The sequence below is a fragment of the Equus caballus genome, chromosome 1, assembly GCF_041296265.1.
Source record: "Equus caballus isolate H_3958 breed thoroughbred chromosome 1, TB-T2T, whole genome shotgun sequence".
Lineage (NCBI taxonomy): Eukaryota > Metazoa > Chordata > Mammalia > Perissodactyla > Equidae > Equus > Equus caballus.
The window spans coordinates 440,001-445,807 of NC_091684.1; positions in this window are offsets into that span (position 1 = coordinate 440,001).

The window sequence follows — 5,807 nt, forward strand, 5'->3', positions numbered from 1 at the left end:
TCTGCGTTGGCAGGGGGTTTCCCGACCCGCTTTTCCGGAGCGGTAGCTCCCTTCAGGGGAAGCCGCTTCCGGTTTCCCACGCTTCCCAGAACCGGCGCCCTCCCAACCCAAGCAAGCGAGTCGCCCAACCGCCTCGAAGTGCTGTTGCACCATTGAGGTTGGGTCGCGTTCTACCCCAATGTGTCTCAAACTGTTCGTGTTTTCCTCCTCTTCTAAGTATCCGACTGGGACTTCCGCATCAGAAACCCAGTCTCCCGGCGTAAGCCGCTCAGTTCTGACATCTGCCTCGGAGATGTGAGGTGCTTCTGCCCTCTCCTCTCGGGCCGGCCCCGCCTAAATTGCGAGGAGGCTCTGCCCGGTATGGGAACTCTCCGGCCCGATGTGTTTGCGGGGGACCTTTTCGACTTATGGGACAAAAACATGCACGCAGCCCACCCGAGAACTGTTCCCCTAGCCGGGCAACAGGCTGTTGGCGCGGGAGTCCTTTGTCAGCTTTGCGGTACCCGACCCTTTCTGGCGCACGGGCAGAGCTCCTCAGAGTGTTGCCCCCTTTCCAGATGGTAGACGGGGCTTTTTCGCCCACCGGGGTGCGCCTCGTTTGTTTTCGTTTCCGGGACTCTTTGATACCGCTGCGGTGTAGCGGTCCGACCCGGCGCGCATTTTGGTCTCCGGGTGGTTTACACCTAAAGAACAATCGGCTGAGTGTGAATTTTTTCCCCGCACCTTTTTCCCACTGCGGGCTTTCTTGCCACCAGGGGCGTCCGGCAGTAGGTTGGCTTGCCCCTTCCGGGACGCGGCTTTAAAGTGAACACTGGCAACTTTCTCCACCAGTCGCCTGATGTCTCCAACTTTGGGAGGCTTCCCTTGCGCCGGGACGGGACAGGGGCTTTTCGGGAAGTGGCCCGGTGATTCTTGAACCCCGCTTTGTCACAGGCTTTTCTAAAGCTGTCGCACGCCCGTCCATTCGTGACCACCCTGAGTCGCTCGGTTCTCGCCTTGTTTTCCCTTTCGGTTCGCGTCTGTTCTCGTCAAAAAGGGCAATGGAGTGTCCCGGTTCTAGTCTACTTCCGTCCGTTCCATGATTCCTCCCCTGTCGTTCCCTTCAAAGGAACCCTAGTCTGTGCATGTTGTCCCAACAAAAAACTTCTGGTGGAGCCTCGCCGAACTGGCGGGAGCAGGTTCACGAGGAACAAGCCCGTCCGGCCGCACTCGCGTGACTTTAATTTTTCTCGCGCCCAGAGTTTGGGCGCCACATATCAGCCCGTTTTTACTGGGTGTTTGGTTCTAGCCGGGTCTCCCTACGGGCCCCGTTGTCTTCCCACTCAGTCCTTCTGACCCACTTTTTTTCGTGTGGAGTTTGCGCCAACGAGGGGCTTAGAGGTCGAGCAGTTCGCTGCACCCCGAGTTCGCGGGGGCCTTCCCAGCCCGAGGCTTTTTTCTTTTTTTGAGTCGGTCGCAATGTGCGGTTTCGATGGAGGTCCGTTGTTTCTGCGATCCGCCCGCGTACTCGTTTGGGGCGAGTAGCCTCCCCGCGCCGGCGCCATTTGTCCGCGGCCAGAGGGGTTCAGCTTGGGCTTCCTCAAGCCTTAAGGTATGTGAAGCATTCCGCTTCCTCGTCGGCTTCCAGTCCGCGGGCGTGTGTATCCGAGGAGGTGCTTGGTCTCCCAAGGTTGCCTCCTCCTGCTTCTCCTTGGCCTGTCATTCGGTTCTGGCGTAGTTTCTTAGGCGAGAAGCCTCCGTTTTCGAATGTGGATTAAGAAGTCACATCCGCAATCGCGTGGCGGGCGACTACGCCTGCCCATTTGGCGATTCAGAGCCCATAGAAAGCACTGGCGTACCCGTCCTTCGTGAGCTTTGGTTTTGATCAGGAATGGGGAATTTCCCTGAACCTTTAGCCCATGCTGTGCGGGAGGGAACGCGTCCGAGCCCCCCCAAGCGCGCATTGTCGCTCCCGGTCCCGGGTCACGTATTACCCCGTTGTCCCGGGAGCCTGTGCCCCCTTTTGACACGCGTAGTAGTTGAAGTCCATCTGCCTGCAGCAGCTTCGCGGGGCCTAGCATGGTTTCGGAAGTCCGCCGGCCATCCGACCGAGTTCCGAATGTGAAGGCGCGCGCCTTAGGACGAGGTTTGCCCAGCTTTGGTTCACTTTTTCCATCTTCAGGCCCCGAAACAGTCGTGAGACTGTGCAGAGATCGCTTTTTCGCCGTGGGGTTTCCCAAGAAAGTTGAAAAGGTCGAGAATCGTTTGGGGTCTTGCCTTTTGGCTAGACAGGCCGCCCCGTTGTCCCGTGACCCCGCCACTGCGCGCCGCCAGGCGGATCTTAATGAGGGTGAAGGTAAGCGCCGGCGTGAGAGGATTGGGCCGGGTGTGTTCCCAATTAGCACGAAGAAGCTAAGGGGCCATAGCTTCACGTGCGAGTTCAGTGCACGGGTTCCAGTTAACGAAGGTTGAGCCAACCCCTTTCCCAATGATCACTCTCTGGAACTTCACGATTAGGCCCGCGTTTCAGCTCAGTTGTTGGTACACAATGGGGGTGTCTCTCAGGACTCAAATCGGTGTCTCCGCTTCGTCAACCCAACCCCGGGCTACGCGTTTCCACTAGGCTTGCTCAATTCGCGGTGCCCCTTTTCCCGACTCCAATTTCCAGCTTTCCCGGTGTTTTCATTCGGAGGTGTTTCGTGTGGCTTAATCTTCGCCCCGTTGTGGACTCGAGTCCATGGGCACTCCCGTTGCGTTATCAGATTGTGTTTGAGGCAAGGTTGCTCATAGTGTTCTTTTCCTTGGCCAGAGGGTTGGGATGGGTGCCCTGCCCGTAGAGTGTTCTGTTAACAATGGTTGCGCTTGGTGTTTCAGCCCCGCCGTCCGGGCGGCCGTGTAAGTAAGTCGGTCTGAGGGTTGAGGGGACCGAGGTCACGGGCCCCGGCCTTTCCCTGAGCCAAGGGAGGTGCCTAGTCCAGACGTTTGCGTTGGGAAGTTGTTCGGGAGATGTAACCCCGTCGCACTGGTGCCTAAGATTGCCTTGCTATTGGGAACGGGTTCGGGAGACAGGCCTTCAGTGCACCCGGGTCCGTGGTTTGAGTAGCCGGGGCCTTCAGCGCCCTGGCGCCTACCTGCGGCAACCGGGTTTTCTCTTCGTTACTCTCTGGATGATGCCCGCCCCCCGCGCCGCCGCGTTGCGTATTGGGAGGCGCCCGTGGCCCCTGCGGCCCGGCAATGTCCTGCCCGGGTTGTTTTCCTGAAAGCACCTTTTCCCCAGTTTGCGGACGGTCATGTCTGTGCTTTCGGCTTGGTATTCAGTGGACCACCTTACCTGGTCGAGGACTCCCGCTGTTCGTGGAGTTGTCTTTGGTCTCCAGTGGGAGCCCGGAGTGAGGGCCGAAGTGTCTTTCCATTCTTCTGTCTCCCGGGGCCTCGCTCCAGGAGGACTCAGGCTCGGGCCCAGGTTGCCGACAAGTGAGCTTTCAAGTTCCGCCTCGCGTAGCTGAGTCCCGTGGCCCGTTGAGAGTCCAGCATTGTGCCCGCTGGATGCCAGCCTGCCAGATTCGGCGGAGAACGCGAGTACGCAAGGGCAATGGGTGAGCCGGTCCCCTCCGAATTGCGTGTCTGGTGAAATTGTTGTTCCCCGCACTTGCCATGGCGCCTGGCGAGCCGCAGTGCCCGACGCCTGCTGGATCCTTCTGTGCTGGATGCCTGGTCGCCCCCCGTGCCTCCAAGGTCTGGTGGTCAGCCTGCACCAGTTTGCGCTCTCTGCATCCTCCCTTTGACGTCCCCTTCAGCCGTTTCCAAGTGAAGGCGTATTCCTTTCTTTCCTTCGGGTTGTGCCCCATTCACAAGCTGCACGGCTCTATTTGCCTGCGCCGAATGGGGGGGTTGGTGGCCTTGGCGTCCAAAGTTCCCCTGTTTCTTCACTGCCGAGAGTGCGAAAAGGGTCTGGAATGAAGAAGGTTGGGACTGCCCGAGACTGTGCAGCTCGGCAAGGTTCGTCAGGGCAGGACGAGGTCGATTTTAGGTCACTCGTTCCGAAAACCCTGCCGCCTTGTGCGAACGATCCCTAGAGCAACGAGTTACTTGCCCCGTAGGTATCCGAGGTGGCCCCTCAGCCAGGCGAAGACGCCCGCCTCCGTGCTCTTGTGTGTAGATTCCTTTTGCCGACGCACACGGTTGCCATTCTCATCGGCTCTCCCTCCCCGCGGCGTGGCCCTCGTGTGGCCCGCCTGGTTTGGCTGTCGAGAGGATCGGTTTCTGCCCATCCTCAAAGCTGGCAGAAGTTCCAGTGACTAGCTAAGCGGACCAAGGGTCCTCCTCCCTCCGGTCATCGCCCATGCCTTTGTTAGCATCCTTTTGGCGTCACGAAGTTCGAGAAGAGGGAAGGAGCGTGTTTTTGACCCAGTTCATTTTCCGCCAGGAATGCGACTGGTCCGAAGTTCTCGTCTGGGGCGTTCGGAACCCCAGGGTGCGCTGCCGTCTGAAAAAAGGGGTCGAAGTTTCTTGCGTTCGGCCGAGAAACCTCTGGGTCCGCCCCTGCACGAGTTTAATGCCTGGATTGGAACAGGATCACCGTCGTAAGGGTTCCGGGTCTTATCTTTCCCCTTGGCGGTTCTTCGTTACCCCAGAAGAGCAGGACGGCGTGCGAGACCTCTACCATACCGGAAAGACGCTCAGGCTTCGCTTTGGTGTTTTGGTTTTCCAGATTGCAGTGGCGAGAGCCGGTGGCGCCCCCCTCCCCACCCTTGGCACGGTCCGTGAGCCTGTTGTTCCGCTCCTGGGGCGTTGTTTGGTTTACCTGGGTCCCGCTTCCTCGGAGGGTCGGTTTACGCTTCCCCCGGGGGGGCTGAAAATTTTTGTTTTAAATTGGTCGTCCACGGACTAACCGTTCCTCTAAACTTGGGACGAACCGGCGCACGCTTTCCAGGTGCGGGCTCGATTTTCCAGTCTCCCTATCTGTTAACTCCACCGTCCGAGGGCCTGGGGTGCGGTTAAACTAATCTTTTGGTGAGTCGCAGTTTGTCGCCTTCCCAGGCAAGTTGGGCCCCGTTGTTCGTTGCTGGAGTTCAAAGGGGCGGTTTGGGCCCTTCCCGTGAGGCGCTCCCGGGCTCGCAGTGGCTCCCCCGGCTTCGGGTGGGGGGTTCACCGAACTCCCGCCTGGCCTTGTGGCCCCAGGTGCTCGCCCTTTTCCAGTGGTCGTGGTTTGGCTTTGGTTGCATGGGAGCGGAGACCTAACCGCGTACGCCCCTTAGGTTTCGCTCAGGCGGATCACGTTCTTCCATGACTTTCTCCGCGGCTGTTTTTCTCTCAAATCCTCGTCCCGCTAGGCCCCTCCCACGGCTTCGCGGCGCGGGTGTCCCCCCCAGGGATTATGCGCGTGACGCCGCTATTTGTGTCCTGCGCGTTTCTGGGTCCCTTTCTTTCCTGGGTGGTTTGGCCAGATCCACCCGGTTGTCCGGGTCCAGTGTGGCGGCAGTGGCCCCATGACTGGGAGCGTGTTGGTCGGTAGCCCGTGCGTAGTACGGCCGGGTTCCCGGACTCCACCCGCGCCTCCGAAAAGACTGACCCTTCGCCTCCGTCCTCCCGGGATTAGGCCCGGACAAGTGGGCTGATGCGAGGCTCATTTTGGAAGGGAGTTGTCACCTGTGAGGTCAGTCCCCGCAGAGGGACGCAGACGGAGCGCTCGGCCAAACAGCGGTTGGCGTTCCCGAGATCGGGCAGGCGTGGGACCGGCATATTCATGTCATTCCCGAGCATCCAAGCCGCCCGGTGTCGCCGCTCGTATTCTGGAGACCTTCCGCGCGACGCCTAGTTCAGACTGA